Source organism: Palaemon carinicauda, chromosome 24 (genome assembly GCF_036898095.1).
Source record: "Palaemon carinicauda isolate YSFRI2023 chromosome 24, ASM3689809v2, whole genome shotgun sequence".
NCBI classification, from domain to species: domain Eukaryota; kingdom Metazoa; phylum Arthropoda; class Malacostraca; order Decapoda; family Palaemonidae; genus Palaemon; species Palaemon carinicauda.
In genome coordinates, this window is record NC_090748.1 from 75,991,075 (window position 1) to 76,014,576 (window position 23,502).

The window sequence follows — 23,502 nt, forward strand, 5'->3', positions numbered from 1 at the left end:
AAATAACTATCCTGGCAAAGTATTATGTATGGATTGGAAATTCTTATCTTATGAAACAGTAATAGTAGGGTACCCCAGGGAAGTATATTAGGTTCAATTCAATAACTTAAGAAGTTATAGAATGTATCAAATAGAGCAACAGGATTAATGAGTGTTGTGTACTGGGAAAGAATGACCTCGGTACTTATTTAGCAATATTGGCTCCCAATTAAGGCCAAAACAATTTTTAGAATACACGAATTATTTGCTTCATCCGTGATATACTACAAGACTCAAATATTTAGTACACCCAGTTCTGATACCTCGATGAGCCATTGCATATAGCCTAAACACGAGAGTAGTTACAAATTGTTTTAATTCATAGAGCCAAATGCTTCTAATTTTGCAGCTCCAAGATTGTAAATTAAACTTTCACTTGCCATAAGGAATGATAATATTGGGTCATTGTAGAAGTATAAGACTTATTTTATTGCTGTTGTAATGCCGTGAATTTTAACAAGTAAAATGGACTGTGACATACGAATCTTGAAACGGGCTTGTTAAAACTACAGAAAAGGCAGTTAACAAAGGAAATTCATAGGGTATCGACAAGTAAAATTTAAGCAAACTGGAACACCCTTAAGTCTAAAATTTAGTGTCTTTGTTGAATATGGTGCTATATTGATGTTTTAAACTTGCTTGAAAATGCAGTTTTACTTCCAGGACTTCATAATGCATGTGTGTACGTTGAAATAGTGGCACTACAGGACCCACGTTCCATGTGAATACTGGCCACTGGGCCAACATAAAGCAAACAGCAATAATGATAAAGTAGAATATATTTCAAGTAAGTACATAATACCCGTAAACACTTAGTACATAAACTTTCACTGCTCATTTTTGGTTTATCTATCGAGGTATATATAAAACTATATGTTTTTTTATCACTGATGATCTTATATTTTCTATCTCATTTTCCCCTAAAAATCAGTGCAAACTTGTAATTTAATGTCGTTGTCAGTATGTTCCACATGCATACTTACATAGGAATGATACAATAATGAAAAGTCGAAAAAAAATATAATTTCCTATTATATAAGTTACCCATGGCCAATAAAGAAAACTGAAATTGACAGTAGTACCAGATTACAATATATGAAAGGACAATGAAGTAAAAGGTATAACGATTCAGTAAGGACTATAATATATTTACAGCAATGAAATAGACATTTAGAAAATATAGGAAATGTCAAATATTTGAGTAGTTTTCATTTGCAATTTGAAAGTTGAATTGTAATGATGTGTACAGAAAGGTGTATCGTAGTAATCAATAGAGAGTTGTGGCAACAATGTAGACATCAGTGTTACCAGCCATGGAGATTTATCTGTAGATTCGGGAATTTATTCCTAGATTTGAGGATTTTGGGGGTCTGATGGGGATATTCCGTACAAGTTTCTGTGAAGCAGAAACAAAGATGAGTAAACCTTTATATTATTGCAATTAGTTTACTTGCGCTTATATGAATTATAGTGAATAATTTCTATATTAGTAAAGCCTACATGATCAGAAGAGAATATATTTGTGGAAATAGGGATTTTTGGGTTGTTTTGGGAATTTTACACTAACCCACCTGGTAACACTGGTAGACATGGCCGAGACATAAACGAAAGGAAAAGCAAAACGTTGTCTTTCTTCAATTGTCTTTGGATATTCTCAAACTTTAGGGTAAGAACTGACTTTTTATGTGTTTCATGGCAGCTTTTGAAGTCCCGTGACTCATGCGAGTATGAAAGAAAGTAATGAATGACTGAACAGGAGCGTAATAATGAGTTGTAAGTTACTCTTAGGAGCCGTATACTATCCCGGTACAAATTGTGGGTCTTCAAATACGGTAGGCGTTGTTTGGAACCCGTTTTTTCTGTCGTAAGATTTAAGCCTAATGCTTACTGTCATAAATGTTGTTTATTCCATTGAATAATGGTACAAGATAATTATCACATTGACTTGATCTATTCGGACAAGAAGTGGTAAAGTAATGTTGATTTTACCGTAAAGTTGGCTTAAGCTAACCTTGGTTATTTGGTAAATTTTTGTATTGAAGCAATATTTTTTTTTCATACCTTTAAAACCGATATCTATGCGGATTGAAAGGACTTTTGAACCTTTTCGATAATGATTTTTGGCGAACTTCCATAGGTTTTGAGTTATGGTCCGATGACTACTGAATAATATTAATGAAACTTAAAATATCAGCGGCCAGTTCCTCATGCATTGATTAAAAATGGACATCAACTATGTAAACTTTCCCCCCTAACTTACCGTGTCCTTACCTATTTACTTGAAGGGGGAGCTAACATCCCCCTGCGACCCCCCTTACACTGCCGTATCTTAAGTTAGACATAATACATACAGGCGGCCGCTATCGTACATACACCCCAACGCAAATTTCCGAATAATTTTCTGTGGTCATTCTGGTAAATATATGATACTTTAATATCTAGCCAAATACATGAACCATATATTTGTCCTATTACCTATTTTGTGTTCTATGCATTTCTGACCATGATTTTAGAGTCCTTACATTATACGTCATCAAACTCCCGTCCGCCATCTTGCAGGGCAAACAAAGACGCGTTCAGTGAATAGCTATGGTTGAACTGTTGAATATTTAGCCATCTCATCACATTCACACAATGCCCAGTTTTTGCGCTATTGTTGGCTGTGGGAATCGAGGACAAAGAGATGACAAGAGTTTCTACCGCATACCGGCAGTTATTCAGAATCAGGACAAAGATACAGAAGAATTATCCAAGCGCAGACGTGACTTGTGGTTGACCAGAATATCACGGGCTGATCTACGTGAATCCTCACTACCCTATGCACGTATCTGTTCTGATAATTTTATATCAGGTCAGTCTCGGCTAGGCCCTAAAAGTATCATTATTCCTGTGTAAACATGCTATATCCGATCACGTGTGACTTCACAAGTATCATCGTCAGTTCAGTGTGTAGTGTGTGAGGGGGAGAGGGCATCACCATTTTTAAACATCAAAGGGGCATCTCAGATTTTCAAAACAAAGATTAAAAGCGCCCTTAGTGGCTATATTAACAAAGGCTACTTACCTAGGTCTCTATTTCGTCAAGGTGCTCATGCCTATATATAATTAAGTGTATATTTATATTTATTTTAATTTGTGTATTAAATTGTGCAGACATACAGGCCTATGTGATGAATAAACATTGATTATAAATAATAATATCTGAAAGCAAGGAGGCAAAACGATCATCCAAGAGTATTACAATAGAGTTTGTCCATCATATGTTTATATGTATATAAGAAATTATAGCATTTGTAACCAAACACAATGGTTAGGCATGAACTGATAAAGATTTGACATTATAATGCAAAACTTTTACATACATTTTGACAATCAAAAATTATAATACACAAGGTTAGGCTAAATGATCAATATTATTTACAATTATAAACACTCTCTTCATTGGCACAGTGTTTATCTAATTTTAGACTTAAAAGTATTAAAGGGAAAAACAACAAATTCTGGAAGCAGATTATTCAATGGAAATGTATGCCCACTCATGTTCTGGGTTGGCCGACAGTACCAAGTAGTTCACCATATCAATGTATGAAATACTGGGAAAATCCTCAATATTTTGACTGAATGAATTCTGCATCTGGTATGGATCTAGGCCATCAATTAGATCGAGTTTCTGCTTGTAAAAACTCTTATCATCACCCAACAATTGTTTGACAAAGTCTCTCTCATTGTCCATATTCGCTGTAGCAGCTGCCATGTTTTCGCTTTGTATGTCCTCCAGCATGGCCGCCGGCGATTCCCAGTGACGTCATTGAAAGGACTCTATTGGGGGAAACCCAAACCACCCGTTCATGAGTTTTTTGGGTAAATATATGAGACTTTAAGTACTAGCGAAACTGAAATTTGCTATGAGAAATGGACGAGTGCTTGCTAGTATGGTATTTTTCTCTATGTTTAGTAGGGGCTGGGGCATAATAACTTAGGTATCGGTCTATTAAAATGGTAAGTCTATCTCTCACTCAAAGTCCATTGTTTATATCTGGACGCCTGGGTTTCATTGTAGTGTATTACAGGGCAATGTAACCTAGGAAAACAACTACTTTTTCTTATAGAAAAAATTACGCTCTTCGAAAATGACACTCGTGCGCGTGCGTTGCTTGCATTTGCTTTGGCCAGCTTTCCTGTTTTTTGTATGACGTGATCATTACCTGACTTTTTTAACCAATTATGAGCTTCCAAATATTTACGCCCAAGTTCTCAGATGTTTTACAATAGCCATTTTTTTCCCCCACCCTTCCCTTCAGTCTGATTTAAACCACTATCACATAAAGACGTCCTCAAGAGGGAACTGAGGAAAGTACAATCTATTTAAAAATTTAGTGTAATTTCATCAATGTCGGCAATTGATTATGATGGAAATGCTCTCCGTTCAATGTAAAGCTATTGTTACTCATGTGAAATTAAAAAATAACTGCGAAATAATGCCTCCAAGGTCCGATTCTGACTTAAATTTTTGGGGAGACCAGCACATTTCTACTGCAAATCTAATGTAAAGATTGCTAAGACAAAGAAAAAAAAAGAAAAAAAAAGAGACTGTCAATCATAAGGAAATTAATTATTTTTGATTTACACTATCATAATGTAGGGATTTATTTGTGATTTACTTTTAGTTTGTGACCTGGGAAGGTGGTTCAGCTACCGGTTGTGACCTGGGAAGGTGGTCCAGCTACCGGTTGTGACCTGGAATGTTTGTGACCAGGGAAGGTGGTATGCGGGGCTTGCCCCCCGACTAGGGGTTGGCTAGGTTCTGTACCTTTTTAAAGATCTCAAAAGTGTTAAATAATCAGGATTTGGCCTGTTTTCAGCCTCTTACATGAGCCATATATTTTTCCAACTGGTTATGGTGTGCTTATTTTACATTTATGACCATTATTATTGCTGCAAATCACTTGTTTATGATATTTTGCCTACTGACACCGAATAGTCTGGCCTATTCTTTACAGATTCTCCTGTCCTCATACACCTGACAACACTGAGATTGCCAAACAATTCTTCTTAACCCAAGGGGTTAATTACTGCACTGTAATTGTTCGGTGGCTACTTTCCTCTTGTTAAGGGTAGAAGAGACTCTTTAGCTATGGTAAGCAGCTCTTCTAGGAGAAGGACTCTCCAAAATCAAACCATTGTTCTCTATTCTTGGGTAGTGCCATAGCCTCTGTACCGTGGTCTTACACTGCCTTGGGTTAGAGTTCTCTTGCTTGAAGGTACATTCGGGCACACTTTTCTATCTAGTTTCTCTTCCTCTTGTTAAGTTTTTATAGTTTAGATAGGAAATATTTATTTTATTGTTACTATTCTTAAAATATTTTGTTTCGCCTTATTTCCTTTCCTCACTGGGCTATTTTCCCTGTTGGGGCCTCTGGGCTTGTAGCGTCCTGCTTTTCCAACTAGGGTTGTAGCTTAGCATTTAATAATAATAATGATAATAATTTCCCCACCCCCCAAAAAAACTCCGGTTTCCCACTGTTGTCCCCCATAATTGTCTTTAAATAAGGGGGTCCAAAAACTCATGAACTGGTGGTTTTCCCTTATAATCATGGTCAGAAATGCATAAAACAAGATAGCGACTAGGAAAAATATATGGTTCGTGTATTTGGCTAGAAATGTAAGTATCATATATTTACTGTTTTTTACCCCCTTATACAAAGACAATTATGGGGACCTCAGTGGAAAACTGTTGGTTTGGGTGGGGAAATGTCATAAACGAGTGATTTGCAGCAATAATAATGGTCAGAAATGCAAAACAGGTACAAGATAACCATTTGGAAGAATATACAGTTCATGTAATTGGCTGAAAACAGACCGAAACATGATTACAGTGTTTAACACTTGAGATTTGCAAATGGGTACAGAGCCTAACAAACCCACCTAACCTAACCTAGTAGTTCCCAGGTTACAACCCCTAGCCGAGGGCCTCTGCACCCCCCTTCCCAGGTCACAAACCTTCCCAGATCACAACTGCTAACCGGACCCCCCTTTCCAGGTCACAAAATAAAAGTAAATCACAAATAATTTCTTACCTTATAATTGACACCTACGTCTTTTTTTTTCTCACAATCTTTACAGAAGCTTAGTATTGTAGTACAAAATGTGCTGGTCTTCCCTAAAAGTTAAGTCAGAATAAAACCTTTGAGGAATAACATGAGCTCTTAAAAAATGTGCATCATCATTTCGCGGTAATTTTTTGATTTCACATGAGTAACAATAGCTATACTGTATACTGAACGGAGAGCATTTCCATCATGATCAATTGCCGACATGAATGAAATTACACTAAATTTCAGAATAGATTGATGTCCAATCCAGTCCAGTATATAGTTGGGTCAAAGCCTTTGTAATTGCGACCCTGTGGTTTATTTGTTCCGTAACCGAAATACAAACCACGCTATTTACTTTCGGCGTAGCTGAAATGACAAGCCATTAGATTTTTAACGAGGGTTTACTACCCCCTCGCTAGTTAGCGAGGGGGTAGGGGAGGGGGAGCTAGCTACCCTTCCCCCCTCACACACCGGTGAACTGATTCACTTCACTTTTGGCTCGGGTGATGGTCAGACGTGTCTACCTCACCCTCGCATTTTGACAGCCTTAATCTTTTTTGCTTTTTCTTTCAGAGTGTGTTCGGAAGTTAGCCTCTACCTCTATCATGCGGAAATGGCCTGGCTTACCCGACCGCCCTTGTGGGACGTTCATGTCGGCGGTCGAGACGGACCCTCACACTTTGTGTTCGTACTGCAGAGGTCAACGGTGTGATAGAGAAAATGTTTGTAGTGAGTGCAGGGAGTGGTCTACCTCCCAGTGGGAGAGGTTTTCCCGGCGACGGAAGAAGTCTAAGCGGGATCTTTCTCCTTCAAGGGTTGCCTTGAAGAAGGAAAGTTTCAAGGACTCTTCTTCTGCTTCCCGAACCTCCGAAGCTCCCACTCGATCGGTCTCTCGTGAGAGGCCGGCGAGTGGTAGCGTAGGTCATTCTTTTGTTGACCAACCTCGGGGTTCGGGAGAGGGAGTTGCCTCCCATAGCGAGGCAGCTCCTCCTCCTCCTCCGGGGGAGGATATTGATAACTCTGTGACTAATGATGATTTATTGCAACTTTGGGCTTCCTTGGGGCTTAAGGGTTTGCCCTATAGGGAAGCCCTGTTTGACTTGATCTAGTTAGGAGCAGCTGTCAAACAGTCGCCAGTGATAGCGGAGGTAGATCCTCTGTCTATCGTCGACGTTGTTGTGGCAGAGGCTTCCGACGGGTCGGGTCAAACCCTTGCCTTGGTTGCTGATGTAGCTGAAGGCTCGGTTCCCCCCTCCGAACATCCTTCGAGGGAGGAGCTGAGTCCAACGGTCTCTCCTGCGGGTGATTCTTCCCCTCGGGGGAGTTCACTGACAGAGACTCCTCTTCGGAGGACCGACGATGGTGTGCCTGCTCCTACAGGTTGTCTTCGCCGCAAGGCTCGCCCTCCTCTCCGCCATAGAGGCCTTCCTTCTCCCTACAAGGGGGTTAGGAGGCGCCTCTTCGGTTCTTCACCCTCGACGTCCCCCGTAGAGGTTTCTCCTCGACGTGAGCTGACCGTTGCAGCTGCATCCCTGGACCTCTCTGCAGATCGTTCGCGATCTCCAACGCCTGCCAGACTTGTGGACCTGCCTTCTCCGTTCCTGGAAGCTGATGCGCTGTGGGCGCCCACGCACCCCGTTTTCCAACGGCCTCCGGTCCCTTCGGGGCAGAAGGACTTGTCTCACAATGTGAGCAAGTCTCATCAGTGCCAGGTTTCACCTGCGCGCCCACGTTCTACTAGCGCGCAAGCGCTCTCCTGCTGTTGCTGAGGACCTTCCTGCACGCCAGCAATCTCCTGCAGCAGAGGCAGAGTCATCTCGTCAGCGCTCTCCTGTTCGCCAGCGCTCGCCTACGCGCCGGTGGTCTCCTGTGCACCAGCGTTCACCTACTCGCCAGCGCACATCTGCGCGCCCTGTTCCTGCCACGCGCCCACAATCCCCAGCTCGCCAGCGATCTTCTCCTGCGCGCACCTGCGCGCCCACGATCCTCGGATCTGGTCACAGGCAAGAAGATGCTCCCTTCTTCTCGCCCGCGATCACCTGCGCGCCCTTGGAGCTCACCTACGCGTCAGCCCTCGCCTGCACGCCATCGTGCGCACTCGCCTTCGCGCCCTTCCAGAGCTGGACGAGACGCTACACGCCCGCACACTCACGGAAAAGTCTCCTGCATGCACCCACGAGCAGCCCCCGGTACGCTTGTCTACTCCTGTTGGCCCTGCGCCCCAGCTGCCTGCTCCTGACCACGCGCCAGCGATCTCCTGCGCGCAAGCATCCTTCAACACGGCCGCGCGCTCACGATCCTGTGCGCCAAAGGTCTCCTACGCGCCCTCGCGCTATCTCACCTGAGCACGATCGCTCGCCTATGCGCCAACGCTCGCCTGCGCGCCATCGCTTGCCTGCGCGCCAACGCTCGCTCCTACGGCTGCGCGCGCCCATGCGCTCCCGCGGCTTCATCTCCGCGTGCGCGAACCTGCGATTTGTCTATCGCGTGAGGGCCAGCCCGACCCCAAGCGCGATATCTCGACGGGTTTCGCAGTGCGAGCAACCGAGCGAGTCTCCAGGAGCGCCCACAACCAGGTCATCATCTTCACGAACCCCCCCTCCCCCCCCGGTAAGCGCAGGACAGTGCGCTCGCAGGAGGAGGGGAAGTCTTCAGAGAGGTCTAGGCACCATTCTTCTTCTTCCTTTCAGGCAGGCCCTGTGGTGTCTACTCCAAAAGATCGCCCGAGCCCCTTCCCTCCAGTGGGAGTCTCTGACACTGCTTCCGTCAGTCGTCAGCCTTGGTTTGGGTCCCTTATCAGAGCTGTGGTCCAGGCTGTTAAGCCCGCCTTCGCTGATTTGGGCCTCAAACCAGCGTCCCCACTGAAGAGGAAGAGAGGAGTAGAGTTCGTGGTGACTTCTCCTAGGGTCAAACTGGCCCCCAAGAAGCCCGTAAGGAAGGCTCTTTCCCCCCCTCAGACATTCTCTCCTTCTCCTGTGGACGAAGCTTTTCCGTCCTCGGGAGAATCTACCGAGGTGAGGCCTTCTCCCTCCGCACCAGTGGGAGAGACCCCACCTCGAGTAGGAGAATCGTCGCGTACTGGGGCGGAGAAGAGTCCTCAGGCTTCTTTGCTGGAGTCCTGCATCCCTCCTAGAAGGGAACCGAAGGACTCGAAGACCGTCCCGAAGTCTTCTTCAAGGATTCGACCAGAGCCAGCGAGACCCCAGGAGAATGTCCACGTGTCCCCCCAAGTAGAGCAGCTAGGGACAGGAGACTTTGCTGCCAACTCACCAGGAGGTGAGCAGCATGATTCAGAGTATGCCTTCTGGCAGGTCCTGACTTTGATGAGGCATCTCAACAAGTTCAAGGACCCCGAGACCACCCCTCGTGAAGGCAAGGATACGGTCCTGGACCAAGTCTACGGTACTCAAAAACCCTGTAAGGCCAGCGCGGCTCTGTCTTGGTCCCAAGGGGTGAAGAGTGCCAGAGATAAGGTTGAGGGCCAGCTCGCGGAACTCGCCTCCTCCAGCCGCTCCTCTGCTGGTAACAATCTCCTCCCACCTCCTCGTGTCCAACAGAGGAGGTACTTCGAGATCATGGAGGAGCCTTGTTTAGCTCTTCCTCTTCACCACTCCGTGGAAGAGCTTACCAGGGGAGTCTCTCTTGAGAGACTTTCCAACCGGCTGGTGACATTCTCAGCAACGGAGATCCTGAGTCAGGAGAAAGTCGCAAAGTGTGCAATGCAGGCCACTTCGTGGCTGGATGTCTGGCTAGGGTCTCTGGGCATCCTGTTGCATTCCGAGGATCTTTCCAAGGAGAGCACCCTTGCCCGGTTCTTCCGGATACGCGCCCATGCGCCACTGCCCTCTCGTGCCCGCCAGTGCCACATCAGGATGCTGCGCGCCCTCGTATCTGGTCTCCTCACGTTCCGGCTCCTGCGCGCAACACGCCCTCGCCATCTTCTACGCGCGCCCACGCGCCCGCACCATCTCCTGTGCGCCATCGCGCCCACGCGCCTGTGGCCTTGCCTACGCGTCTTCGCGCCTGCTCCACCAACCTCTCAGGCCCGCGCCCCCGTGATCGCGAGATTCCTGTGTCACGCGATCCTTTCACGCGTCACCCTGGTCAGGGCCCATCACACGACCTCCAGCGCGAGCGTCGCCAGGCGGATAGGTCATCGTCTCGTTCCCCTCCCCGCAAGCGCAGAACAGCGCGCTCGCCGGAGGAGGGGCGGTTCCCGGACAAGTCTAAGGACACTTTTGTTTCAGCTTCTCAGGCGAACCCGCATTTGTTGACTCCTCCAAGGGATCGAACGATCCCCTTCCCTCCTGAGGGAGTGTCTGACAGCGCGACTGTCAGCCAGCAGCCCTGGTTCGGGACCCTGGTCAGAGCTCTTGTGCAGGCGATGAAGCCCGTCCTCCCTGACGTGGGTCACAAATCAGTGGCGGCTTCCTCCCCCCTGAAGAGGAAGAGAGGAGTCTCTCCCGTGGAAACACCTCCAAGGACTATTTTGTCTCCACAGATCCTTGCGCAAGGCTCCTTCCCCCCCCTAGACTTTCTCTCCCTCCCCTGCGGATGAGGATTACCCATCCTCAGGAGAGTCGGACGAGCCGGACCGTTCCCCCATCGCACCAATGGGGGAAACTCCGCCTCTCCCTGAGAAGTCTTATTGTCCAGGGGTGGAAAAGAGCCTGCACCCATCGTTACTCGAGTCCTGTATCCCGGCCAGGAGGGAACTGAAGGACTCTTAAGACGATCCCTAAGTCGTCAACAAGGATCAGACAGGAGCCATCTAGACCTTCCGAGGATGTCCACGTGTCCCCCCAGGAAGAGCCATTGGGGACGGGAGACTTTGCTGCCAGTCCTTCAGGAGGAGAGCACCAAGAGTCAGAACATGCGTTTTGGCAAGTCCTGACCCTCATGAGGAACCTCAACGGGATCCCAGATCCAGAGATTCCTCCTCGTGAGGGTAAGGACACGGTCTTGGACCGTGTCTACTGCACCCAGAAACCCTCTAGGGCCAGTGCAGCTTTGCCCTGGTCTCAGGGGATGAAGAGTGCCAGGGACAAGGTCGAGGGCCAGCTCTCTGAGCTTGCCTCCTCCAGCAGATCCAGCGCCGGTAACAAGCTCCTCCCTCCTCCTCGAGTCCATCAGAGGAGGTACTTTGAGATCCTTGAGGAGTCTTGTTTGGGTCTTCCGATTCACCACTCCGTGGAAGAACTCACCGGGGGAGTCCCTCTAGAGAGGCTCTCCAACGGGCACGTGTCCTACTCAGCTACTAAGATCCTAAGCCAGGAGAAGGTCGCTAAGTGTGCCATGCAGGCAACTTCGTGGCTTGACATCTGGCTGGGGTCTCTGGGCATCCTGGTGCGGTCTGAGGACCTCTCCAAAGAAAGCACCAGGAAGGCACTGGAGACTTTCTTGCTCTCAGGCACGCGGACCTTCGAGTTTCTGGCCCACCAAGTCTCGAGCTTGTGGGCCAATACGATTCTCAAACGACGGGACGCTGTGGCTGAGAGGTTCCACCAGAAGGTTCCCAGTTCGGATGTTAGCAGGCTCAGACACTCTTCCGTGCTCGGTGAGAGTTTGTTTGAGCCTAAGGACGTGGAGCTTACCGCTGAGAGGTGGAGGAAGTCCAACCAGGATTCCCTCATCCATATGGCCCTGACATCGAGGCCCTACAAACCTCCAGCGGCACAACAGCCCCGTCCGGCTAAGGACACGAAGAAGACCACTGCAGCAAAGCCGGAGGTGTCTAAGCCCTTTCCTGCCAAGAGCAGAAGGAGCAAGAAGTCCTCCAGGGGAGGCAAGAACCCTAGAGGAAACGGCCGAGGCCGTAAACGCTAGGGTTGGCAGTCCCCCTGCATGTCCACCAGTAGGGGGATGCCTACAAAGTTGCGCGGCAAGGTGGTAGCAACTCGGGGCAGATACCTGGACGATTTCCGTGGTCGCTCAGGGTTATCGCGTCCCGTTCACAGCTTCTCTACCTCCCCTGACAGCGAATCCAGTGTCATTGAGCTCTCTTGCCATGGGATCGGCAAGAGGGCAAGCCCTTTGGGCAGAAGTCCAGACCATGTTGAAGAAGGACGCTCTCCAGGAGGTTGTAGACGGGTCCCCAGGCTTCTACAGTTGACTCTTTCTTGTAAAGAAGGCGTCTGGAGGCTGGAGACCAGTCATCGACCTCTCAACCCTGAATGGGTTTGTCAAACAGACTCTGTTCAGTATGGAGACGGCAGACACGGTCAGACTCGCAGTGAGACCACAAGACTTCATGTGTACACTGGACCTGAAGGACGCGTACTTCCAGATCCCAGTCCATCTGTCTTCAAGGAAGTACCTAAGATTTTGCCTAGACAACAAGATCTACCAGTTCAAGGTGCTGTGTTTCGGTCTCTCCACAGCCCCTCAGGTGTTCACCAGAGTGTTCACCCTGATATCTTAGTGGGGTCACAGAATCGGCATCCGTCTCCTTCGTTATCTGGACGACTGGCTGATCCTAGCGGACTCGGAGGCAACCCTTCTTCGCCACCGAGACAAGCTCCTTGAAGTTTGCCAGGATCTAGGGATCATGGTAAATCTCGAGAAGTCCTCTCTGCAGCCCTCTCAGAAACTGGTATGTCTAGACATGGTCATAGACACCAATCTCCACAAAGCCTTCCCATGAGACGACAGGATAGAAAGGCTGAGGAAGGTCGCGAGGCCTTTCCTCAATCAAGAAGAACTCCCAGCCCAAACGTGGCTGCGTCTCCTCGGCCACCTCTCCTCCCTGGCCCGTCTCGTTCCTAACGGTCGCCTCAGAATGAGATCTCTCCAGTGGCGCCTCAAGTCCCGGTGGAATCAAGGTCACGATTCCCCGGACACTTTGGTCCCTGTGGGTCCTGCGGAACGGATGGACCTCCAGTGGTGAGTGGCAGACGAGAACCTACGAAAGAGAGTGGATCTTCTCGTCCTTCCCCCGGATTTGATGTTCTCGGACGCATCAAAGAAAGGGTGGGGGGCCCACGTTCTGAACCACAGGACCTCAGGCCTGTGGTCAGAATCTGAAAAGTACCTTCACATAAACCTGCTAGAAATGAAGGCCGTGTTCCTGGCACTTCAGAAGTTCCACCGAGTCCTGGCGGGCCACTCTGTGGTGGTGATGAGCGACAACATCACGGTGGTGGCTTATATCAACAAGCAGGGAGGTACCTTTTCAGAACAGCTATCCCATCTTGCAGGAGAGATTCTGAGATGGTCCGAAGTCCACTCGATCACACTAGCGTCTCGCTTCATTCCAGGCAAAAGGAATGTGCTCGCCGACAGTCTGAGCAGAGTGACGCAGATAGTGAGTACCGAGTGGTCTTTGGATTTTCAAGTAGCCAACAAAGTCCTTACTTTGTGGGGTTCCCCGACGGTAGATCTGTTCGCTACAGCGCTGAACTTCAAGCTCCCGCTGTACTGCTCCCCGGTCCCGGACCCCAAGGCACTCTGGCAGGATGCCTTCCAACAACGGTGGGACAACGTCGATATGTACGCCTTTCCCCCGTTCTGTCTGATGAGGAGGGTGCTCAACATGACCAGAATATCGGTCAATCTTTCAATGACCCTGATAGCTCCGCTATGGCATCACGCAGAATGGTTCCCGGACCTTCTGCAACGCCTCACGGAGGTTCCGAGAGAACTCCCTCCACGTCACGAGCTACTCAAACAACCACACGCCAACATCTTCCACAAAGCCGTAGCTTCACTTCGACTTCACGCCTGGAGACTATCCAGCATCTCTTCACAGAGAGAGGATTTTCGCAACAAGTTGCGAACAGGATGTCTGGTCACCTGCACAAGTCATCTGCAGGGGTCTACCAGGCGAAGTGGCGAGTCTTCTGTGGTTGGTATCGTGGAAGGGGTATCTCTCCCCTCGATGCCACTATTCCAGCAATAGCGGAGTTCCTTGTTTATTTGGGGGAGGAAATGCGCCTTTCAGTCTCGGCAGTGAAAGGCTATCGCTCAGCCTTAAGTCTTGCCTTCAGGCTTAAAGGAATGAACATTTCTTCCTCACTGGAACTTTCCCTTCTCATACGGAGTTATGAACTTACCTGCCCTCAGTCGGAAGTGAGACCTCCTCCATGGAACGTGGTTCGAGTTTTCAGGTCTCTGAAGAGACCTCCCTACGAACCATTACGCCAGGCTTCAGATCGCCACCTTACCTGGAAGACGGTTTTCCTGCTAGCATTGGCCTCGGCCAAGCGAGTCAGTGAGCTACATGGTCTCTCGTACAACATCGCCCATTCAAGGGGATGGGGGGAGGTAACGTTCAGCTTCGCCCTGAGTTTGTTGCCAAGACTCAGAATCCGGGAGTTCCTGACCCTAGGTTCGACTCTTTCTAGGTTTCGAGTCTCCGTTCTGTAACAGATGACCCAGACCATCTCTTACTGTGCCCAGTAAGAAGTCTGAGGTTGTATCTTAAAAGAACAGCTGCAGTTCGTCCCCGGGTGCGAGCCCTGTTCGTGAGCACCGGGAAGACGAAGAGGAGGGTCACCAGGAATACTATCTCGGCCTGGATTCGCAAGGTGATACATCTGGCCTTGAATCCTGACCATTCTCCGTCACGTCGCCCTAGAGCGCATGATGTCGGGCATAGCTACGTCCCTGGCCTTCAAGAAAAATTATTCGGTGACGCAGGTCCTTCAAGCTGGGCTGTGGAAGCGTCAGACCACCTTCACGGCCCACTGCCTGCAAGACGTGACCCACAGGACGCTCGATACGTTTTCTATCGGCCCTGTGGTGGCTGCACAACAGCTGGTCTAACCTCAGGCTCCTGAATGGACGAGTAGCAGAAGGTTGAGGGCATTGTTACCCGGTTTTAGTCTGCAGGAATGGAAAGATCTGTCTGGCCCTTATTCTTTTCTTCATCCTCTCCTTCCTTGGAGAAAGCAGCATCCTGGGTTCTCTGCACAGCTGACCTCGAACCTCTGCAGGTAAGCCATGCTCCCTTGTGTTCCTAGTATTAAGTGTAATACTGTCGATGTCCCCATACCCTGACGAGGTGGTATTGGGAGAGTCCTAGCCTAGATTTCCATCTGAAGAACTCTAGGTCAACTTCCTAGGACGAGTCACTTCTCACCTTCACACACAGCTTATGTAGGCCGCAGCAGTTCCACAGCATGCCAGTGAGGAGCAGGGACTCCTTATTTCTTGAGTACTTACACACTTGAATTTGGAGTCCCTGGGCAAGCCAAAGCCAGTATGGCAGGGACTTACCTCCCTTCCTAAGGGTTGAGTCGCCCCATGTAAATAGCGTGGTTTTTATTTCAGTTACGGAACAAATGACAAATTCGTAGATAATTTGTATTTTTCCTAACTATACAAACCTTAGCTATTTGCACATATTTGCCCGCCAGCCCTGTCCCCTGGGATAAGTCCTACCTCTAAGCAAAGTGAAGCATTCACCGGTGTGTGTGAGGGAGGGTGGGGGGTAGCTAGCTACCCCTCCCTATCCCCCCGCTAACTAGCGGCGAGGTAGTAAACCCTCGTTAAAATTCTAATGGCTCGTCCTTCAGCTACGCCGAAGTAATTACCCCATGTAAATAGCTAAGGTTTGTATAGTTAGGAAAAATACAAATTATTTACGAATGTCATTTTTCAAACATATTGAGCAAAATTTCTTTCACCAATACATTTCGTTGTTCTTCATTATATATTTCTCATAGTTTAGCTTTGTTTTCATTTATCTGGTATAGTAACAGGAGGATCCAACTACTGCTCTCAAGGCACTTATTGGCATATACTTTGGGGCTCTTAATATCATTCTGTACGTTTTGTTTTCTATTTGTAGTTTATCTCTTTTTTACTTAAATGTATTGGGAGTGCCACCCCTCCAAAAATGTTTTCCTATTAATCTATTGCAACTTCTAGTAGAGATGGAGAATGTCTGGTTGAAGAATCTGTAGGCCTTAGTAAATATTTTTTCTTTCTGTCCTGGAAACAGTTTCTTTGGCATGATATTTGTTCCGTAACTGGAATACAAACCACGCTATTTAATAGGGGTATTACTTTCGGCGTAGCTGAAATGACGAGCCATTAATTTTTAACAAGGTTTAACTACCCACACTGCTAGTTAGCGTGGGAAGGGAGGGAGGGTAGCTTGCTACCGCTCCCCCTCACACACCTGTGATTGAGCTCACTTTGCTTTTGGCTCGGATGGTGAACGGACGTTGCTGTTCTTCATCCTCGCCGACAATTGGCAGCCATTAATGCTTTTTGCTTTTTCCTTTTTCTTAGATAGTATGTGTGAAGTTGACTTCTGCGACCATGCGCACCTGCCCTGGACTTCGCTACTGCCCCCGTGGAACATTCATGTCGGCGGTCGAGACTGATCCTCACGCCCTTTGTCCTTCTTGCAGAGGTCAACGGAGTGATAGCGTCAACAAGTGTAGTGAGTGTAGGGAGTGGTCTTCCTTCCAGTGGGAGAGGTTTACGTGTCGGTGGAAGTAGTAGTCCAAGCGCGATATTTCTCCTTCGAAGGTTGCTTCGAAGGGAGAAAAACCCAAGGCCCCTTCTTCCGTCGCCCAAACCTCCTTTGAAGCTCCTTCTCAGTCGGTCTCTTTCAAGTTCATGATCGGTCTCTCCTGCTAGTGTTTCTCTTCGGAGGACTGCTGACGGTCAGCTTGCTGATCCAACGGCCCCCAGAGGGCGCAGCCGTCGGAAAGCTCGCCTTCCTCTTCGCCACAGAGACCTTCCTTCACCTGCGGTGAGGAGGTGCCTCTTTAGTTCAACGTCTTTAATGCAGTCCCTCGCAGAGGAACCTCTAGACCAATCATCCATCACTGCACCTGCAACCAGTCTTGTGACTTCGGTCCTGGACCTCTCTGCAGATCGTTCGCGATCTCCTTCGGTGGATGGTCGACCTTTTAAAGGACACGTCGACCATCCATCCAACAAACCTGCCAACCTTCCATCGCCATTCCTGTATGAGCCTAATAAAGCTCCCCCAAAGTGCGCTATTGCGCGCCATCACTCCCGCCCTGCGCACCTCGCGCCCTGACCAGCGCTCACCAGCAGCTCATCAGTCACCAACGCTTCGGCGCACCACCCGTCTTGCTCGCCCTTACAAAGGGCAGCAACCTCATGCGCGCCATCAAGATCCTCAGCGATCTCCTGCGCGCACATGATCACCTGAGTAAACACGCTCAGGGTCGCCTATGTGCCAGCCTGCGCGCCAGCGCTCTCCTGCACTTATGCGCCCTGCGCACATGCGCCCACGATCTCCTATGCGCCAGCGCCTACCTGCACTCCAGCGCTCACCTACATGCCAGTTACCTGCGCGCCAACGTTCTCCTGCACAACAGCACTCTCCCGCGCCAACATGTGAGCCCCACATTACCTGCGCATCTGCGCTCTCCTGTGCGCCATCTTGGGTGGCAACCAACGTGCCAACCAAAACTTGGTCACCATCACTCCTGCGCGCAAATTCGTAGGTGAGGCAACAACCTTGTTGCCCTCACCTGTGCGTCGACTTTTACCTGCGCTCACCTGTGCATCATCTTTCTCCTGCGCACGCGTGCCCTCTCTCTCCTACAGATGCGCGCCAATAATCTCCCTCGCGCTATTTCTTCTACGGACGTGTGCCAACACTCCCGCGCGCCCATGTGCTCATCATGATTCTCCTGCGCGCCCGCGCACGAGCGCCATTATTCTCCCGCGCCCGAGCGCCATTATGCTCCTGCGCCCGAGCGCCATTATGCTCCCGCGCCCGAGCGCCATTATGCTCCCGCGCCCGAGCGCCATTATGCTCCCGCGCCCGAGCGCCATTATGCTCCCGCGCCCGAGCGCCATTATGCTCCCGCGCCCGAGCGCCATTATGCTCCCGCGCCCGAGCGCCATTATGCTCCCGCGCCCGAGCGCCATTATGCTCCCGCGCCCGAGCGCCATTATGCTCCCGCGCCCGAGCGCCATTTTTCTCCCGCGCGCGAGCATGCACCAACGGGAACGTTATCCGGCAAGGTCGCCATCGCTTCGTTCCCCTCCCCGCAAGCGCATACCACCGCTCATTGTGGGAGAAGGGAAGCATGCAGAGGGGTTCAGGATCCCTAAGCTACATCCTAAGGCGAACCCACCTATTACTCCCTGGGAACCTTCGGTCCCTTTCCCTTCTTGGGGTGTCTGAGAGTGCTTCTGTCAGCCAGCAGCCCTGGTTCAATGCCTTGATCAGAGCCGTAACCCAGGCTTTCAAGCCTGTCCTGTCTGATCTAGGGCATGGAACCACGGCGTCCTCTACCCCTTTGAAGAGGAAAAGAGGAGTTTCGGACGCGGCCATTTCCCCGCGCGCGAAACTGACTCCACTCAGACCATCGAGAATTGTTCCTCCTATTCCTCAGACTAACTCTCCATCCCTTTCGGATGAAGATCTCCCGTCACCTAGGGAACTACGTGAACAGAGACTTTCCCCCATAGCACCAATGGAGGAAATCTCTCTTCACGCCGGGAATTCCTCACAGTCTGAGAATAGAAGGGACATGCCATACTCATCGATGTTGGAGTCTTACCTCCTTACCCGGATTCCCCTCCTTACCCGGAAGGAATCTAAAGACTCCAAAACCATGCCAAAGTCCTCCATTAGGGCTAGGATGGAGCCAGACAGCCACTCAGGGAATGTCCATGACTCTCCCCTAGAAGAGCCTTTGGGGATAAAAGGAGACTAAGCTGCAAGTCCTACAACAGGAGGAGACCAGCAGGAGTCAGAACATGCATTCTGGCAGGTTCTGACTCTAATGAGGGTTCTCGACGGGTTTTCCAACCCAGAAATCCTCCCTTGAGGGGACAAAGATGAGGTCCTAGACCGCGTCTTTGGTACTCAAAAAACCTCTAAGACCCGTGCAGTCCTGCCCTGGTCTCAAGGGGTGAAGAGTACCAGGGACAAGATCGCCCAGCAGCTCTCTGAGATGTCCTCCTCCAACCGTTCCGGTACCACGAACAAGCTCCTCCCATCTCCTCGCGTACAGCAGAGGAGGTACTTCGAGATCCTAGAGGAGCCTAGTTCAGCTCTTCCTCTTCAACACTCACTGGAAGAGCTAACCAGGGGAGTCCCTCTTGAGAGACTCTCCAACCAGCAGGTTTCGTTCTCAGCAGCCGAGATCCTCAACCAGGAGAAGGTCACGAAGTATGCTATGCAAGTTACTTCGTGGCTTGATATCTGGTTGGGGACCTTTGGTATCCTGATACGATCTGAGGATTTCTCCATGGAACGTACCAGGAAAGCTATGGAAAGCTTTTTTCTCATAGGTACTCGCATGATCGAGTTTCTTGGCCACCAAGTCTCGAACTTGTGGGCAAATACTGTACCATCTTGAAACGTTGGGATGCAGAAGATGAGAGATTCCACCAGAACGTCCCTAGTGTCAATATCAATAGGCTCAGACATTCCTCCATAGAGGGGTCTCATCTGTTTGAGCCTAAGGATGTGGAACATGCTGCTGAGAGGTGGAGGAAGTCTCATCAACACTCCCTCCTCCATTGGGCTTTAACATATAAGCCCTATAAACCTCCAGCACCACAGCAGTCCCGTCCAACCAAGACCACAACGACGACAAAAACAGTAGCGAAGACAACGGTGTCTAAGTCCTTTCTTGTCAAAGACAGGAAAGGCAAAAAGTCCTCCAGGGGAGGTAAAAATCCTAGAGGGAACAGCCGAAGCCACAAACGCTAGGATAAGCAGTCCTGCTTTTCCACCAGTGGGGGTGGGTTGCCTACAAAGTTGCGCAAGCAGGTGGAAGCAACTCGGGGCCGATTCCTGGACAATCTCCGTGATCAGTCTAGGATATTGCGCCCCCTTCATAACATCTTTACCTCCCCTGACCAGGAACCCATGGCAAAGGGGGCAAGCCCTTTGGGCAGAAGTCCAGACCCTGTTGAAGAAAGGCGCTCTCCAAGAGGTCCCCGGTGGATCCCCAGGCTTCTTCATTCGACTCTTTCTTATAAAGAAGGCGTCTGGTGGCTGGAGACCAATCATCGACCTCTCAGCTCTGAACAAGTTTGTCAAACAAACTTTGTTCAGCATGGAGACGGCAGACACAGTCAGACTAGCAGTAAGACCGCAAGACTTCATGTGCACACTAGACCTAAAGGACGCGTACTTCCAGATCCCAGACCATCCGTCTTCAAGGAAGTACTTAAGATTCAGCCTAAACAACAGAATATACCAGTTCAAGGTGCTGTGCTTCAGTCTTTCCACAGCACCACAAGTCTTCACCAGAGCGTTCACCCTAGTGTCATCTTGGGCACTCAGGATTGGCATCCGTCTCCTCCGTTATCTGGACGACTGGTTAATCCTAGCAGACTCAGTGTCAATCCTTCTTCAGCACCGAGACAAACTTCTGAGACTTTGGCAGGAACTGGGGATCACGGTAAATCTTGAGAAGTCCTCTCTGCTTCCCTCTCAAAGACTGGTATACTTAGGCATGATTGTAGACACCATTCTCCACAAAGCCTTCCGATCAGACGACAGGATAGCAAGATTGAGAAAGGTCGCAAGACCTTTTCTCAGACGAGAAGAACTTCCAGCCCAATCGTGGTTACGTCTCCTCGGTCACCTTTCACCGCTGGCCCGTCTAGTTCCCAATGGTCGCCTCAGGATGAGATCTCTCTAGTGGCGACGCAAGTCCCGGTGGAATCCAGCACACGACTCCCCGGACATCCAGATCCCCATGGGACCTGCGGAACTGACAGACCTCCAGTGGTGGGTGACACACGAGAATCTATGAAAGGGAGGGGATCTTCTTGTCCTCCCCCAGACGTTTCAAAAAAAGGGTGGGGGGTCCCACGTGCTGCACCACACAACCTCAGGCTTCTGGTCAGTCAGAAAGTACCTCCACATAAGTCTCCTAGAGATGAAGGCCGTCTTTCTGGCTCTTCAACAGTTCCCACAATTCCTAGGCTAAAGAATAGTGTTTATTCTGTGGCCTAGGATGGCGCCGGCACTGGAACTCTGTTTCTCTTTGATTAGGGTGGCGGCTAGATGACTGCCGGCCCCCTTACTCTCTATCTCTGCTAAGAAGGCTCTCGCTAAAGTTGACGAATGGATGAAGGAGCGTAGACAAGCGGTTAAGACCACCTTCTCTTTTCCTCCAGCTCGACTTGCTTCGAAGGTGGGCATGTGGTACGAGACTGGAGAACCTCTGGGTCTGGGAGTTCCTGCCTTCTTCCAGGATGACTTCTCTGGTATTGTGGACTCTGCTAGAAGGCATGCCCTTAACTCGGTGAAGGTTATGTGGTCAATGTCTGAGCTTGATCACCTCGTCAAGGGGAGTTCCGAGCTTTTGAAGTTTTAGTTTTTTGGACTGGTCTCTAGGTACTCTGGCCAGGAAAACAGAAGAAATGGAGGGAACAGAAGTCCTTACTAGTATCATGTCATGCATGGTCAAAGCTCTTAGGGATGGGTCTAATGAGTTGGCTTCCCTTTTTTTGGCAGGAGTCTTGAAGAAGATGGCCCTGTTATGTTCTTTTGCTTCTAGATCCGTGACTGTTGCGCAGAAGTCTGTGCTCCTTTACGCCTCCCTTTCAGAACATCTCTTTCCTGAGTACCTTGTCAGGGATATTACCCTTTCGCTTGCGCAAAAGGCCACTCAAGATCTCTTATCGCACTCTGTTAGAAAACTTTTGCCAGTTATTCCTTCGTCTCTGAAGAGAGAGGAGAGGAAATTCCAACAGCCCTTTCGAGGTAGAGCTCCTTCAAGATCAGACTTCAGAGGAAGAAGACAGGAGACGGGCGGAAGGACGAATAGAGGTTTGTTTAGATCCCGCTCCAAGAAATGAAGTGCTAGTCCTTCAGACAACTATAGGAGCAAGACTGTCACTTTTTTGGCAGGCTTGGAAGAAAAGAGGGATGGACGCCTGGTCCCTCTCGGTAATCAAGGAGGGATACAAGATCCCCCTTTTGAAGAAGCCTCTGCTTTCGAGTACTCCTCTAGCCTTAGTGGCTCAGTACTCGGATGCAGTGAAACAAAGGGCCCTTCTGGATCTAGTCGACCAGATGCTGGAGAAGGGAGCGATAGAACCAGTTCTGGAACTATCCTCCCCAGGTTTTTACAATCGCCTGTTTCTGGTACCCAAGAACTCTGGTGGATGGAGACCTGTTCTGGATGTCAGCTCTCTGAACATCTTCGTGGAAAAGACAAAATTTACCATGGAGACGACTCAGTCAGTGCTGGCAGCAGTACGTCCAGGGGACTGGATGGTGTCTCTGGATTTGCATGACGCTTATTTTCACGTCCCCATCCATCCGACTTCAAGGAAATACCTGAGATTCATGATCCAGGGCAAGTGCTCCCAGTTCAAGGCACTTTGCTTCGGTCTCAGCACTGCTCCTCAAGTCTTCACCAGGGTAATGGCGAACGTGGCAAGATGACTTCATCTAGAAGGGATAAGAGTATCCTTTTATCTGGACGACTGGTTGATACGATCGTGGTCGAAAGAAAAATGTCTGGAGGACCTACAAAAGACTTTCATGATGGATCAAGAACTGGGTCTCGTTATCAACAGGTAGATTTTTCAGACCAAGCCGAGTCAGACTATTTTTTATTTGGGGATGGTTCTGAACTCAGTTCATTTTCGGGCTTCTCCCTCCCAAGAGAGGCAGACCAGGTGCCTCGAGAAGGTTCGAGAATTCTTGGAGAAACAGAAGTGCTCAGCGAGGGAGTGGATGAGTTTGCTGGGAACACTCTCCTCACTCGAACAGTTTGTCTCTTTTGGAAGACTTCACCTCAGACCTCTTCAACACTTCCTATCAAAAGTGTGGAACAGGAAGATTCAGGAAGACTCCTTTTCCTTCCCCATTCCAGCAGAAGTCAAGGATCATCTGATTTGGTGGCTGGATCCAGCGTTGTTAGGAGAAGGAATCTCCCTGTACAGGAAGAACCCAGACCTAGCGTTGTTCTCAGACGCGTTGGAGTCAGGATGGGGAGCAACACTAGAAAGCAAGGAGGTCTCAGGCTCTTGGGACAAGAGTCAGACCGGATGGCACATCAACAGGAAAGAGTTGATGGCCATTCTATTAGGGAATTTAAGAGCAGACATGCGCAGCAGGAAAGGGCAAGTTCTTCCCACAGAATGGACCCTCAACCAACAGGTCTGTCAGAGTCTGTGGAAGTTATGGGGGAGACCTTTAATAGACCTCTTCGCCTCCAACCTGAACAAGAGGATCCCCAACTACTGCTCCCTAGTCTTGGACAGGGAGGCAATAGCAGTAGACGCCTTTTTGATGGATTGGACAGGGATGGACACATTTGCATTCCCCCTGTTCAAGATCATCAATCTGGTCGTCAGGAAATTCGCTCTCCTCGAATCAGGACAAATGATCCTAGTAGTTCCATTCTGGCCAACAAGAGAATGGTTCACGGAAGTGGTGGACATGTTGGTG

The 23,502-nt window shown here is 49.2% G+C and overlaps 1 protein-coding gene across 2 annotated transcripts in view; it reads left to right on the plus strand.

Annotated features, from left to right (window-relative positions):
- The first annotated feature begins 619 nt into the window (after positions 1-619).
- LOC137618157 (dnaJ homolog subfamily C member 24-like) overlaps positions 620-23,502 on the plus strand; it is a 51,170-nt gene continuing 28,287 nt past the window's right edge. The window contains exon 1 of one of the 2 annotated variants that reach the window (XM_068348204.1): positions 620-826. The gene's annotated coding sequence lies outside the window, so the exon portion shown is untranslated. Of the gene's footprint in view, positions 827-1,622; positions 1,706-23,502 lie in introns of those variants that run through there. The other variant, XM_068348203.1, reaches the window with a different exon arrangement.